The sequence below is a fragment of the Prionailurus viverrinus genome, chromosome C2 (genome assembly GCF_022837055.1).
Source record: "Prionailurus viverrinus isolate Anna chromosome C2, UM_Priviv_1.0, whole genome shotgun sequence".
Classification (NCBI taxonomy): Eukaryota; Metazoa; Chordata; class Mammalia; order Carnivora; family Felidae; genus Prionailurus; species Prionailurus viverrinus.
The window spans coordinates 146,687,522-146,703,968 of NC_062569.1; the positions used below are offsets into that span (position 1 = coordinate 146,687,522).

General features: G+C 45.7%; 1 long non-coding RNA gene across 4 annotated transcripts in view; it reads left to right on the plus strand.

The window, feature by feature from the left end:
* Positions 1–16,447, plus strand: part of LOC125175676 (uncharacterized) — a 72,866-nt gene that overhangs the window by 24,695 nt on the left and 31,724 nt on the right. For 2 of the 4 annotated variants that reach the window (XR_007155923.1, XR_007155924.1), the window contains exons 2-3: positions 7,163–7,227; positions 12,963–13,049. This is a non-coding gene — a long non-coding RNA (uncharacterized LOC125175676). Of the gene's footprint in view, positions 1–7,138; positions 7,228–12,962; positions 13,050–16,447 lie in introns of all 4 variants that reach the window. The other 2 variants (XR_007155925.1, XR_007155926.1) reach the window with 2 other exon arrangements.

Below are 16,447 nucleotides of genomic sequence, written 5' to 3' on the forward strand. Positions count from 1 at the left end.
ATTTCTTTTCTGAAATGTGTGTTCCTTGGACAGAAGCAATACGTACGGTGGATGGCAATGCTGACCAAAGAATGGCAGGTAACAGAAGGCAAGTTCAAATCCAGAAAGAATGTTTATATCAGTGAGGACAAATGCTGATGCCCCATGATAGAAGGGGTCACATAAGTCAATCTGTCCTCAGGGGGCAGGCTGGTCCCTCCAGGAAAGACAGTATTAGGAGATAAAGGATGGCTCATACTTGTTTTAAGTTGGGTCTCAGCACTGGAAGCAGCCAGACTAGCCTTGTCTTTAAGTTCATCAATAGGCTCCCTTCCCACCTCCATGGCCACTTTGCTCATGAACTCATTGAACAGTCACTGACTGGGTGGCTGGGGAGGAGGTTGACTGATAGCAACAGGGATGGGTATTTTGTCCACTGGTTTATTCAGCACCTTTGCCACTGCAAGAGAGAGTCTTTTGGCGAGTATGCACTTAGGGCACTTTCCTAGAAGGCCATCCACATACCTCCTCGATTAGTAACCTCCTTCTTACTAATTATCCAAGCTTATTCCTTCCAAGTTCATGACTAGCCATCCAAACATTAGCCAAAGCCCACAGGCCAAGAATCATATAACACTTTACCTTATGCCATCCTACAAGAACATGTATTTCATGAGGTCGAGGATATCATCTATTTTATTAGCCAATGGCTTCTCCTTAATACATGAATGCCTTTGATTGCCTTTAAATCTTAAATTAATATTGAAATCATTTACCATTATCAATACAATTTTTTAATGCAATCAGTTTTAATGGCAAGGTAAGTTTTCATTCAATGAGTGTAATACCACATTTCTAGTGAGTGGGGGTCAGAGACAGAGAGAGAGAGCCTATTGGACAATGAGACAGCCGCATGTCACTCCTTGACTCTACTGCAGCCTTTCCAAATCTATCTGAAACTCCACTATTCTCTACTTGCCTCTTGCCTTATATAAGTCTTGATTGTCCCCAGAAATCAATGTGGTCTGAAGAAGCAAAAGTCAATCACATGCAATGGATCAGGGCCCTGAACACTAATTCTTCTGTGGTAGGAACAGAACTTCAATCAACCAATTTTTTTCTGTTGGTTTGCTTATTTGTTTTTGACACTCACTAAGTCCTGGTAAAGAAGCGCAGATAAAACATGATAACAACGTGTTGAGTTTTAAGTGCTTCACGTGTTACCTCACTGAGTTTCTACAATAACCCTATGGAGTCATCGCTAAGGCAGAGAGAAGGTAAAGAACTTGTCCAAAGTTTCACATTGCTGACATAACACCAGGATCTGCACAAGGCAGTCTGACTGTGTGACACCATTCTAGATGTGGTCTCAAGTCATTTTATTCAAATGCCTTCATGGCAAAGAGGGGCATGAATAAAGAACATTAAGAAGCAGGTTGATAGTTCGCTCTTAAAATGGTGGTAAGATGTCTACTCCCAGTTGGGAACCACAGCAGCCCCTAGTTATTTAGAACAGGTTGAAAGATGTCGTATGATTTTTTTGGAGGGAGAAGAGTTTCTTGACAACCAAAAATGACTCCTTCCTTTGACTCTCTCAGCCCTCAGTTGACCGAGGCTTCTTATCTTACTTACCAGGAGAGCGAAGAGTCTCGTTACAAATGTTCGCGTAATGGACTCCCCAGTTTAATGGTCACTCCCCATCACCTCCAAAACACACACTAATCAATGCCCATGGCATGTTGTATGCTCATAGTTAGTTCACCACTCTCTCACCCACCTGCTGATTTATCTGCTGTGCTTACTGAGTCCATTGTGTTAGCACCTAAACATTTTTTTTAAATTTTTTTTTCAACATTTATTTATTTTTGGGACAGAGAGAGACAGAGCATGAACGGGGGAGGGGCAGAGAGAGAGGGAGACACAGAATCGGAAACAGGCTCCAGGCTCTGAGCCATCAGCCCAGAGCCTGACGCGGGGCTCGAACTCACGGGCCGAGAGATCGTGACCTGGCTGAAGTCGGACGCTTAACCGACTGCGCCACCCAGGCGCCCCGAACCTAAACATTTTTATGCTGGTTGTACTATTACAGTAAATAATTAATTTAATTAAATATGATGGGAACCATCTTTTTAGAAACAAATTGAACACCTACAATGTGCCAGGCTCTGTTCTTCATGCTCGGAATCAGCTGGTGAACAAAGAAACAAAGATTTCTTTTTCTCATGTAATGTATGCTTTTTTTTTTCTTAATTTTTTAATTTTTTAATTTTTTGAGAAAGAGAGAGTGTGAGCAGAGGAGGGGCAGAGAGAGAGGGACAATCTCAAACGGGCTCTGCACCGTCAGCGCAGAGCCCGATGTGGGGCTCGAACTCACAAAACTGTGAGATCATGACCAGAGCTGAAATAGAGTTAGACGCTTAACAGATTGAGCCGCCCAGGCGCCCCCCCCCAACTTATGTTCTACGCAAAAGGATATAACCTACCTTACAGAGTGTGTCTCTGAGTTGCCTGCTTCCATGAGACTCAACAAATGTGAGTTGCTCAAAAGTTTTGCTTAATTTGGTATGGTTGCAACAACTGTAAAAAGATTTGAAAAAACATTGCAAGGATCTGGAAGGAGGCCACACTCAGAACACTTCACAAGTATTTTTAAATTCTTGTTCTATTTTAAAGAAGTCAAAATTAGAAATATATGGATGCGACTTATAGAAGAAAAATAATGAAGCCATCCAATCAGCAAACCCATACCCAAGAAAGGCTTTGGGCATTTATCAGAAAATAGGTGAAGATTCCTTACTTTACATATTTTAAGTTAAACTGAAGTGGTTAAGGCAAGTATGCATCTTTTCTATTTTTAATATGGATTTGCACTGTAAGTGGTCTTTTTTTTCCTTAAGTTTTTAAAATTTATTTTAGAGAGAGAGACAGAGTGCATGCCCACGTGTGCAAGGGGCAGAGAGAGAGAGAATCTCAAGCAGGCTCCATGCTGTCAGCATTGAGCCTGATGCGGGCCTCGATCACACAACCGAGAGATCATGACCTGAGCCAAAGTCAAGAGTCAGTTGCTGTCAACTGAGCCACCCCGGTGCCCCTGTACATGGCCTTTTTTGATTGGTAACCAACAGCTAGTCCCACCTGGGTTAAAGAGTTTCTGCTCTGTTTTTCAAGGACCGGTGGAATCAAAAACCACCAGGGGAACTGCAGTCCTGAATCCAAAGTTCTGGGAATGAGCCCTCGGAGTCTGTATTTAAATAAAACTTCTAGGAACTGGCTGAGAAAGGCTGGCCACGAGGCCTCTCCTGCTGATCAGGGCAAAACCCCTAGGTCCTTCTTGGTCTGGACCTTCAACCTTGAAGATCAGGACTCAAGACACCATTTCATGGGAAAGCTCCATCCTGTCTTCAGAGGACAAAACCTTTATAGAGGTCTCATTTTGAACTGTGTCAAAGCAGAGACCTGGTGTTAAAATAAATGGAAGTCAACTTGCAATTCTTAGGCACACCAAGGAGATCAATAAAAGCTCCTTGACTCCGGCAGTTTATGATCTTGGGACAAACTCCGCCTGTGTCATTAGGTTATGTTGCTAGACAGTATACAGTCTAATTAATAGCAGAATCACATGCGACCGATCCTGTAGGGCTGGGAGAGACTCAGGATGACCAATGGTCCCCATCTGCCCAGGATTAGGAGGTGTCCTCAGATGTGGAAGTTTCAGCGCCAAAATGGAGACAGTCTGGAGCCAACTGGGAGAGTTGGTCACTATAGAGAAGGATGGCTTTGCTGGCAAGCACGGTGGGGAAGGCATTGCAGAGGAGGAAGAGAAGCAGAGTGGTGCTGGAATCTAGAAGAATGTACAGCGACCCAGAGCTTGGCGGGGAGAGAGAGAATGCTAATACAAATACACGGGTGGCCTCCGGGATCCCCAGCGCTGGTAGTTTCAATCCGGGTATTTTAGACAGAGCGTGCGCTTAGCGATAGCTTGGCACGTTGCTGCAAGAAACGAGACGGAGTAAGTGGTTTTGCAGGCTCAACTGCTGACAGGGCCTGTGTGCACCTACCTCTGAGTTCAGGATAATTAGCTCGTGTCTGCAGCAGCTTCGAGCGTGTGCAGCCCGCCCCGAAACCCAGATGTTATTAGTCGGTCAGCACCACCTTAACAAAACCACAATTCAGCGGTCCCATCATCCCTTATTTCTTCCCCATTCCTTTGAGGTAGCCGGATGCCTGCAGGTTTCAGGGCGAGCCCGGCGTCTCGCGGGAACAGTAAGAGGCTATGGTGTCTGACGCCACCCGTGGGAATGGGCTTCAAACCGGTTCCGGGCCCCGGTGGTCAGCCTGGGGGGCCAGTTTCTGCAGTAGGCCATCGACCTCCTATTAGGGGCTTTGCATTCTTCATCCTGCCTCCTCTCTGGTTGCTGGCCTGTTTACAGATCTCTTTCCTAGATGTATCATAACCTTGTATCAACCATCCCTGTGACATCACAGGCCAGATGCTATATCAATAGACATCATAGCTTTTAAAAAATGTTTATTTATTTTGAGAGAGAGTGTGCAAGCAGGGGAAGGGGGAGGGAGGGAGAGAGACAGAGAGACAGAGAATCCCCAGCAGGCTCTGTGCTATCAGCACAGAGCTGGATGCGGGGCTCGAACCCACAAACCGTGAGATCATGACCTGAGCTGAAATCAAGAGTCAGGCGCTTAACTGAGCCACCCAGGCGCCCCAAGGTCACATATCTTTTAATGAGAGAGCTGCTAATGTGGCAATGCAGCTGAAGGACAGCCCCCTCTCCACCCTGAGCTCAGGCCAACTGCCTGAGGGTCTGGGTCAAAGGGCTCTGGTGAGGGCTGAGCTCTCAAAAGCATGTGTGTACATATATGTACATACATATATGTATGTATGAGAGTGTGTATGTTGCATGTGGTACATGTGTAGGGCGAGTGGGTGTATGTGTGTGTGTGTGTGTGGGTGTGTGGGTGTACCTGTGTATGGGTGTATCTGTGCGCATGTGTGGAATGGTGTATGTTGTATGTGTGAGTATGTGTGTGTGTAGGTTGTGTGTATATGTGGCTTGTGCGTGTGTATGTCCACGTGTGTGTATGCGCACACAGGGGTATGCATACAGCCTTCTTGAGGGATCCCGGAGAGTTGGTGGTTATGCTCTGGGCCCCAGCTGGTGAATAGGCTTGCCAGCCCCTGGATGTGGGTGCCGAGACATCTCCCTGTTCCTCGTTCTGGTGAGAGGGTGAGTGACAGTGCCGGGGACGTGGGAGGGGGAAGTCAACCGATGCAGAACCCAGGCTGGGCTCTCGTCCTGTCATCGTCCCTCGCCCGGTCGGAGTTCACGGCAGAGGGAATCACAGGAGGGTTTCACCGCAAACCATAACCAGCCTCAGACACCGGGCCAATCTGCCCATCTACTGGGAGCAGTTTGCCAGGCCATCGTTGCTAAGCAGTAGATACGAATCCTTCACGTGAGCCCTCCAGCTTCCAGATTTATTTGGAGGATCCCACCCCTCGGCCAGCCTGCCACACAGGGTGGACGGAGTGAGGAGTCGGCAAAGCTGATTCACTTCAGATGTTTTGTAAAGCCCAGAAGTCCAGGCTATTCCCGCAGGATGGCTGTTAAGAGGTCTTGAAAAATCTACGTGGTAGATGGAGTACACTGGCCACTTCCTACGTGACCGTGGAGGAAGAGGTGAACTCTTACGAAGCAGATCAATGGTTTAAAAACCCAGAGAGACAGACTGGGAAGCAGAGAAGCCAAGAACATGAGTGTCCATTCGCTGTCATGAGCCCCGAAATCCGAATGCCAAGGATTCCTTGGGATTAGACTCTTTGGCTTTCTTTCTGACGGGCTTAGGCAAGTGCCGTCAGTTCCCTGGCACATGAATGTGTTTTCCCCCCAGCAACGGCGCCCACGTAAGTTATTGCACAACTCAGTCATCCGACATGGCCTTAAGAAAAGGGAGTGCTGTGTGAATAGGGGTTAGGAGCTGTTTAAAGGTGACAGCATACTCCTCTTTCATATTAAGTCTTTTAAATTGCCACATCAAATACCTGAATGACCCATGACCCTTGTCTGCATGATCACACAGAGACATTTGCAGCCACTTTTGTTGGAAAGGAAAGTGCGTGCCACCTCCTGACCAGACTTCAGACAAGCTGGCCTCTGGCCACTGGTTTTCTTTTGCTCTAAAAACGATGGGTTCTCTTGATCTGCAGTGAGACGCCTTTGTACCGATAACCATCTGACTGCTCTTCCTTTCTTCTCTCTGCCTTTCATTCTTTTCTTTCACTTGTGTTGACAGAGAACCTATGAGTGATGAAAAAGAAATCATGTTTCTGGCAGTCACTGAAGTTCACTCCATATTTTCCCCACACTCATTTCAGCTGTAGGAACTTCACATTTTGGGATTCCATGTAAACGTTACTTACAGGGACGCCTGGGTGGCTCAGTCGGTTAAGCGTCCAACTCTTGATTTCAGCTGAGGTCGAGATCTCATGGTTCACAAGATCGAGCCCTGCACGGGGCTCTGCGCTGACAGCGAGGAGCCTGCTTGGGATTCTCTCTCTCTCCTGTCTCTCTGCTCTTCCCCTGTGCTTGTGTGCTCTCTCTCTCTCTCCCTCTCAAAATAAGTGAATAGACTTAAGAAAAAACCCTTTACTTACAATATACATCAGAGCTACCCAAAAGAACTTTCCGCAATGATGGAAATCGTCTATATCCACGCTGTCCAGTACAGTAGCCACTACAGGTGGCCCTTGAGCACCTCAAATGTGACTCACGTGACAAAGGAACCACATTTAAAACTTTACTTAATTTTAATTGATTTAAATTTAAATAGCTGCATGTGGCTGCAGGCTATCCTAGAGAACAGTGCTATTACAGAGCAGATATGTGTCTCCAAGGCTTTCCTCCTCCCCTGCTCCCTCCAAATCCAAGTTCGCTTTTTTTTTTTTTAAACTATAAGTGACCCTGGCACGCTTCAGCATCCCTCTCTAGGCTCCTTAACATGAGAGGAAGTAAGCAAACACTCAGCTTGTTGCCCCACAATTTCTGCAGCTCTCAGACTCCTTCATGTGGAGGCTGGGAGGGGGGTTGGGAGAGGCTTACTGAAATGTCAGTAACATGGTGAGAAAACGTCCGTTCTCCACCAGGCATTTCCTTTGTTGACACGACAGGTTTTCTCTGTGTCCATGTGAGGAGAGCAACGGCTCACCCCGACATGGAATGCCCGACGTCTCAGGTGGGTGATGTTTCTATTTCAGTTTAATGTGTGTTTAAACTCATATAAGTTCCTTGAGTTATGTATGCTTGAAGGTACGACATTATAAATGTTTTAGGAGAAAGCCTGTGGAAATTGCATTGCGATTACATAACCAGAGAAGAATTTGACGAGTCCTGGGTTTGCACGAAGGAAAGCAGCTCAGGAGGGAGCTGAGCCTCCAACCAAAGCCCCACTTCCCCAGGACAGAATCATCGGAGTGTGACCCGGGTGATACTGGCAAAGAGCCCGGGCGAGGAAGATGGTTGGGAAAGGTGGATTTACTCAAACGGGCTCCTGGGAAAAGAAAGGAGCAAGGAGTTTCCAGGGTGGAAAAAATAAATTTCATACTTTGTAGCGAAGGTCGAAGGCAGTTATTGAGCCCTGAAAGGAGAAAGTGGGTGGAAAGAGAATATAGCACAGATAATGTGTACCTGGAAAAGGTCTGGGGCCTGAAGACAGCTCATGGGTGTCAGAAGAACAGGACAGATGGGGTCTGCCCGTGATTGGGTGTCACACAGACACCACGTTAAGGGGATGATGACCAGGTCTGGGGAAGAGTCCTTGTTTAAAATGGGAGAAAGTGTCTCCTTCACTTATTCAGCCATCCGGCTGTTTAGGTCTGCTCAGGCTGCTGTAACAAGATACTATAGACTAGGTGGCTTACACACCAGCAATTTATTTTTCTCACAGTTCTGGAGGCTGGGAGCTGGCTGATTTGGTTACTAGTAACAGATCTCTTCTGGCTTGTACCTTCTTGCTGTGTCCTCACATGGTAAGGTGGGGTAAGGGAAGGAGAGGAAGGGAGAGAGAGAGAAGAGAGAGAGAGAGAGATGGAGTGGGGGAGGGAGAGGGGAGAAGGGAGGGGAAGGAGGGAGGGAGGGAGGCAGAGAGCTGCCTGTCATCTCTTCCTATAAGGGTCCTAATCCCATCAGACCATAGTCCCACCCTCATGAGCACATCTAACCCTCATTGCCTCCCAAAGGCCCCATCTCCTAATACCATCACACTGGGAATTAGCACTTCAGTGTGTGAATTTGGAGGGGAAGACAAATTATAAGTATATAGCATCAGCCATTCAACAAATATTTATTGAGCACTAGTTACTGAGTGCTACAGTTATATTGAGTAAAACACCATCTCAGTCTCAAGGAACTCAATGCAAACAATCACAACCCAAAGACCTAAGTGCACTAATAGAGAAGGTGCTGGAAGGTGCACAGAGGATGAGGGACCGGCTCTGCCTGGGGGTGTACGGATTAGGGTTATGTGACATTTGAGCGACTCTTCTCTTCTCTTCTCTTCTCTTCTCTTCTCTTCTCTTCCCTTCCCTTCCCTTCCCTTCCCTTCCCTTCCCTTCCCTTCTCCTTCCTTCCTCTCTTCCTTCCTTCCTTCCTTCCTTCCTTCCTTCCATACCTCATTCATTCAATCAAAAAGTTTATCAAGTGTCTACCAAGTACAAAGTCCTATTCTACTGCCCAAGGTCATGGCGCTCAATGAGTCAGACAAAAATACTTGACCTTTGGTGATTATATTCTAGAGGAATAAGATAATAAATAATAAGCAACTAGGTAAACTATTACACAGTCTATCATATTATTATTTCTTTGCCTCAGGTTTATTTTTTAAAATCTTTATTATTGAAGTGTACTTAACACATGATGTTCAGGCGTACAACATAGTAATTCAATGATTGTATATATTACAAGCATCTCTCGAAGAACTAGGGAGGTACAGAGAGGGTGATTCCCAGACAGAGGTGACGATATGTGCCAAGTCAGGAAGGTGGTCGAGGGGCACAGTGTGTTCTGACATTTGGGATGATCTGTTGTGTCATGGGATTATGAATGATGGCATGGACTAGGATAGGTCAGCAGGAGATGACATTAGAGAGACAGGTTGGACTTGGAGGAAGATCCAGATATGCCATGCTAAGGACTTTGAACCTGCTCTCAAAGGAAATGGGGAGTCTGAGAACTAGAACAGAATTTTAAACAGGAGAATGTGCAGACCTACGTGTAGGAAGCTAGTGGGCATTGCATTAATGTGCTGGGGCTGCCATCACAAAGTACTATGGACTGGATGGCTGAAACAACAGAAATTTATTTTCTTACAGTCCTGGAGACTGGAAGTCCAAGATCGAGGTGCTGGAAGGTTCAGTCTCTTCTGAAGCCTCTCTTCTTAATTTGTAGATGGCCGTCTTTTCCCTGTGTCTTCACATGGTCTTCCCTCTATAGTGTGTGCCTGTCTGTGTCCGAATTTCCTCTTTTTGTGAGGACGGCTTACCCTGATGACCTCGTTTTAGCTTGCAACCTCTTGAAAAGGCCCCATCTCTAAATATAGTTACATTCTGAGGTACTGGAGGTTAGGGCTTTAACACACGAGTATGGACAGGGGCTGGGGAGGTGGGGGCACAATTCAGCCCATCACAGGCATCCATACTGAAGGTAGGCTGGATAACAGAGGCTGGTAGGTGGTGAACTACTTTAAAGCTCTTTTGTACAAATTCACTTGTTGAGTAATGGTGAAGACCTGATTAGGGGCTGTGGTGGGGACAGAGAGGAGCTGGTAGTTTGGGGCAGCATTGGGAGGCTAATGGCTGAAACTAAGTCAAGGAATTTACTAGAAGGGAGAAGTTTGTACCCCTTAACTCAGAATTCCTACCTAATGTCAACAAATATTTGACACACAAATGGGTGCAGATGAAAGCCCGTGAGTTCAGGATATAACAGATACCCTGACTGCAAGGTGATGAGATCCAGCCTCAGTGTCACACCCAGGATCGCTGCTGAGGTAGAAGTGTGACACTTTTTATAATAATTTCCTGTCCGAGAGCTCTTCATCCTGCTAATAAATTCTTTTTTTAATATGAAATTTATTGTCAAATTGGTTTCCATACAACACCCAGTGCTCATCCCAAAAGGTGCCCTCCTCAATACCCATCACCCACCCTCCCCTCCCTCCCACCCCCCATCAACCCTCAGTTTGTTCTCAGTTTTTAAAAGTCTCTTGTGGTTTGGCTCCCTCCCTCTCTAACTTTTTTTTCCCTTCCCCTCCCCCATGGTCTTCTGTTAAGTTTCTCAGGATTCACATAAGCGTGAAAACATATGGTATCTGTCTTTCTCTGTATGACTTATTTCACTCAGAATCACACTCTCCAGTTCCATCCACGTTGCTACAAAAGGCCATATTTCATTCTTTCTCATTGCCAAGTAGTACTCCATTGTGTATACAAACTACAATTTCTTTATCCATTCATCAGTTGATGGACATTTAGGCTCTTTCCATAATTTAGCTATGGTTGAAAGCCTGCTAATAAATTCTGCTTCTCTATGTGCACAAGAGCTTGAGCATACACCTTCATCAGGTCTAAACAAAGGGACTAGTATATTTCCTAATGTCCTGAAGAAGTGGTTGGTGACAGATCTGATTTAGGGGAGCAGAGTTATCTAGAAAAATCATTGGAGGGACTCAGGTACAGTGAAAGTGATCCTTTGCTCCCTATTAAACCTCATCGTGCCTATGTTGTATGTTCTCAGCATTACCGAGACTATTGCTTTATCACATTACTTATGTCATATACTTGTTTTTGACTCAATGCCAGAAACACCTGGACCAGAAAGGTCCCTGACTTCATTGAAAAACAGCTTCCAAGTTTCAGCAACCTTTAAAAATAGAATTTCTAAAGTCTTCCCTTTGACTAGAACAAGCAATCCTAAAATTTGTATGGAACCACAGAAGACCCCGAATAGCCAGAGTAATATTGATGAAGAAAACCAAAGCAGGAGGCATCACAATCCCAGACTTTAGCCTCTACCACAAAGCTGTAATCATCAAGACAGTATGATATTGACACAAAAACAGACACATAGATAAATGGAATAGAACAGAGAACCCAGAATTGGACTCACAAATGTGTGGCCAACTAACCTTTGACAAAGCAGAAAAGAGTATCCAATGGAAAAAAGACAGTCTCTTTAACAAATGGTGCTGGGAGAACTGGACAGCAACATGCAGAAGAATGAAACTGGACCACTTTTAAACGTTAAAAAAAAAAAAAAAAGAAAGAAAAGAGGGCTCCTGGGTGGCTCAGTCAGTTAAGCAGCCGACTTTGGCTCAGGTCATGATCTTATGGTCCGTGAGTTTGAGCCCCACGTCAGGCTCTGTGCTGACAGCTCAGAGCCTGGAGCCTGTTTCAGATTCTGGGTCTCCCTCTCTCTGACCCTCCCCTGTTCATGCTCTGTCTCCCCCTGTCTCAAAAATAAATAAAAAACGTTAAAAAAAAAGAAAGAAACTAGACCATTTTCTTACACCATACACAAAATAAACTCAAAATGAATGAAAGACCTAAATGCGAGACCAGAAACCATCAAAACCCTAGAGGAGAAACCAGGAAAGAACCTCTTTGACCTCAGCCTCAGCAATTTCTTGCTTGACACATGTCCGAAGGCAAGGGAATTAAAAGCAAAAATGAACTACTGGGACCTCACCAAGAGAAAAAGCTTCCTGCACAGCAAAGGAAACAATTGACAAGACTGAAAGGCAACTGATGGAATGGGAAAAGACCTTTGCAGATGACATATCGAATAAAGGGTTAGTATCCAAAATCTATGAAGAATTTACCAAACTCAACACCTAAAAAACAAATAATCCAGTGAAGAAATGGGCAGAAGACATGAATAGACACTTTTCCAAAGAAGACATCCAGATGGCCAACAGACACATGAAAAGATTCTCAATGTCACTCATCATCAGGGAAATACAAATTAAAACCACACTGAGATACCACCTCACATGGGTCAAAGTGGCTAAAATTAACAACTCAAGAAACAGATGCTGGTGAGGATGTGGAGAAATGGGAACCCTCTTGCACTGTTGGTGGGAATGCAAACTGGTGCAGAGACTCTGGAAAACAGTGTGGAGGTTCCTCAAAAAATTAAAAAGAGAACTACCCTACGACCCAGCAATAGCATTACTGGGAATTTACCCAAGGGATACAGGAGTGCTGATTCACAGGGGCACATGTACCCCAGTGTTTATAGTAGCACTATCAACAATAACCAAATTATGGAAAGAGGCCAAATTTCCATCAACTGATGGGTAAAGAAGATGTGGTATATATATATATATATATATATATATATACACACACACACACACACACACACACAATGGAATAATACTTGGCAATGAAAAAGAATGAAATCTTGCCATTTGCAACAACGTGGATATAACTGGAGGGTATTATGCTAAGTGAAATAAGTCAGTGAGACAAAGACAGATATCATATGTTTTCACTCCTATGTGGAAGTTGAGAAACTTAACAGAAGACCATGGGAGAGGGAATGAAAAAAATATATATTGTTACAAACAGAGGGAGGCAAACCATAAGAGACTTTTGAATACAGAGGACAAACTGAGGGTGGAAGGGAGTGGAGGGGTGTGTGTGTGGGGGGGGGCATTGGTGATGGGCATTGAGAAGGGCACTGTTGGGATGAGCACTGGGTGTTGTATGTAAGTGATGAACCATGGGAATCTACCTCCAAAACCAAGAGCGCACTGTATACACTCTATGTTAGCCAATTTGACAATAAATTATATTAAAAAAAAAACAAAGGTTAGATGTAATGCTATTAAAAGACATCAAAAAAATAATAATAAAGTCTTCCTTTGAGTCATTGCCCCAGAACTGAACTCTCCTGCTTTTTCCTCTTCAGAACTCCTTCATGCTGCTGGGTCACTGCCACTTCTGTCTTCCTCCAAAATACCACCTCGTACCTAGAGCACGTCACCACTAAGCACGGGTAAGAGGGGAGAAGGCAGTGAAGGTGTGTATGGCACAGTTCCTGCCTCCAGGAGCACACAGTCTCCTGAAAGAAAAGAGAAGCGCAGGATGTTGAAATGGGACTCTTGTCTCTCTTTTTGGCTGAGGCACCAAGTCAATAGATACAACAGCAATGACATTGCAAAGCGAGGCATGTGGTTTCCCAGGCAGGACTGCAAAGGAGGTCACTGGGAAGCCAGCTTTGAGGCCCCAGCTGACCACCAGCTGCAGCCTATACAAAACACTGGAGAGGCCAAGAGAGAAGCTGGAGGTTAGACAGAGGACTCCTTTGAAGAGAAATAGGCAGTGTGCACTGAGTTTTATCCCTCCATGGAGGGGGAGGTTGTGCTGCTACCTTCTTTCCTCGATCTGTGAGGGTGACTTCAAAAACACCTTTGGACAGCTTGTCAGGTATTCCCAGGAAAATGGGTAACTCAGGGGACCAGAGTCTGGGTATGTGGATTCTCACGAGTGAGAGGTTGGCTGAGGCCACAGAGAAAAGGGCTGTGTGCCTGCACTTGAACTGACCACAGGCCAAAGATGCATGTTCACTGTGGACCAGAGGTGAGTGTGTGTGTGTGAGAGAGAGAGTCCTGGGGGATTATCATAGAGAAGGTCCAGAGCAGAAAGAAGCTAGAGGAATTGCTATGTGACCATGGGCCAAAGGAGGGCTTTTAAGTGACCAGCTAGATGCGACTCTTCTGCCTGAGTCACAGGCATGATAGGTGGGAAATAGCCCCAGTTTTGGGGGGCAGGAAGGAGGCTCAGAGAAAGAATTGGCTTCACATAGGAGTCATGTGACCAAAGGCCGCTTCCTCTGCCCCTTCCCTGATTCTAACCTTGGCAAGGACAGAGGTACAGCCAGCAAGGTGAGTGAAAGAGAGAAGAAACCAACCACATGGTTCCAAGGGCCCACCAGAAGGAGGCCCAAACCGATAGGGAGGGACTTTAACGTTAAATGGAAATTTGACCATTATATGGGCTGGATATTGTAAACGTATTATCTGAGAGAAGCAAGAAGCCACGAGGCCTGCCTGAGATTTCATATGGTGGCAGAGAAAGAGCCAGCCCCTCCAGTGGGTTGAACCCACTCTTTTAGGGTAAGGAAACACTGTGTTCTGATTGTACTTGGTGATTTTCCCTCTTTCCAGTACTGGTTCTATGCACACATAATGATGATCTCAGGCAGAATAACGTACCCGTCTCTTGTTGCCTCAGCGTACACCCATTGGACTCCTCCTCTGTGCCAGACCCAGCCGACTCTGGGGAACAACAGGGAACAAAACCAGGCAAGGCCTTGACCCTTCAGTCAGGGGGAGGGAGAACTGACAGTCCAGCTGGGGAGTCTCTAGACCCTATGAAACAAACTCACGTGCAGCATGTTTTGAGAATGTGATGAGGGAAGAATCACACAGGAGTGGAGTAGAAAAGAGGAAAGGCTTCCTGGAAGAGAGAGGACGGAGTTGGGTCCTGCAGAAGTGGCCAGCCCTGGGAAGCAATGGCCAAGAAGGCTCTCCAGACAGAGTGACCAGTGTTCAGGCACATCATGGGAGAGGAGTGGTCCAGTGTCGTGTCAGCACAGGGTGTGCAAAAGGCCAAATGAGTATGAGTCTATTATAGGAAATAGAATACAGTAGGCAAATCTACAGAGATGGGAAGCAGATTGGCGATTGCCTAGGGTCGAGGGGGTTGCTAATGAGCACAGGGGCTCTTGTTGGGAAAAGGAAATTTCCGAAAATTTGATTGAGATGATGGTTACCTTAAATACATTAAATATACTGAAATCATTGAATTAGACACTTGAAATGAGTGAATTTCATGGTATATGAATTATATCTCAAAAAGCTGCTAAAAAAAGAATCCAGTCACAGCACAATAAATAGAGATGATACAATCCGTAGAGAATTCAGAGTCTGGCAACACTAGACAACATGTCATTTAAGAATAGGTGGCAAAAATATAAAGAAATCAGGGGAATACAGTCAATAATATTGTAATAACTTTGTACAGTGACAGATGATAACTAGACTTACTGTGGGGATATTATAGGGTATTGTATGTCAGTTATACTTCAGTAATAATAATAAAAAAAAAGAAATAAAGGGAATGATCCTGCAAATGTCAGGGCAAAATTTGTTCTTGGAGGCAGGAGGGAAACAGGTAAATGGGGGAGTACAGAAGTCAGTGACCGTCTAACAAAGCCAACATAGCTGAGTCTTACTGTGACTGGTGGTTTCACAGGCATGATCTTTATAGAAATAACTGTACATCCCTTAGGAACAATCTTTTGAATGTATGACATGTTTCAAAATAAATAAAGACAAAAGGGGAGGAGGCCAAATGAGAGACAGGACCAAAAGTCCCCTGGCACTCATGGGGAAGAGTCCAGAGCACGAGGTGAGACCTAACGAGGGAGACGATGGGGAGCCATTGAACGTACTTGAGGAGACAGCAAGGGGATGGGAGAGGTAGTTTAGGAAGGTAACCAGGCTCTGTGAGCAAGATGGATGGGAGCAGGGAGTGGCCCTGGGTGGGGAGAAGTTCCGGGGGAGAGAGAACAGGGTCTGAGCATGTGCAGTGGGCCAGTCGGGGAGGGGGTGCCATGGGAATGGCGTGAGGACCACCGTGCAGAAATCAGTGATGTAAGAGTAAGGGATGAAGGATGCCTGGGAGAATGAATGACAGCATGGTGGGCAGAGATAGGGAGTCAGGGAGGAGGGGCTGGAGGGAAGCAGAGATGAATAGTTTAGCCTTGGCTACGTATGGAGTATAAGAAACTACTATATTATAAAATGAGGGATCTCAGGAGCTTGCAACTATAACTCTTGGCAAATTGTAGGTTCCCACATAATTATGGGATCTTTCCAAGTTCTATTTGGGCCAGGTTCTTTGAGGAACCTGCCTGTCTTTTGTAGTCCCAACCCTCTCTGTATCTCAGCCTGATCTGCAGTCCCCGCCTCCCACCACTTTCCAAGATGTAGAACGAGATGAGTCTCGTTGGTTTAGCCCGGGGCCTTGGCAGTGCCGATTTGAGAGGAGGCTTTTTGGCTTCCCAGCTCTGAAAACTCTCCTTGAATAAATTGTTCTTGGCTACCCCAGGTTCCTGCTGCTCTGGGAACCTCATCTGGCATAGCTTGTGAGAGGAACAGAAATGAAGGTCCCCAGGAGGTAAAGACTCCTAAGGCTAGGACCTGAAGGAAGAACAAGCTCCTCCAGTTCCAGGTGGGAGGAGCAGGCGTGCAGGTGCCAGCGAGAGACAGTGTGAGTGGAGCTGACAGGGAGGGGCCCGAGAGCAAGCCAAGGGCCAAACTGTGCAAGCAGTTAGACTGGACTGACTATTTACCCTAAGGGTAACTGAAGCTATTGAAGGTTTTGAAG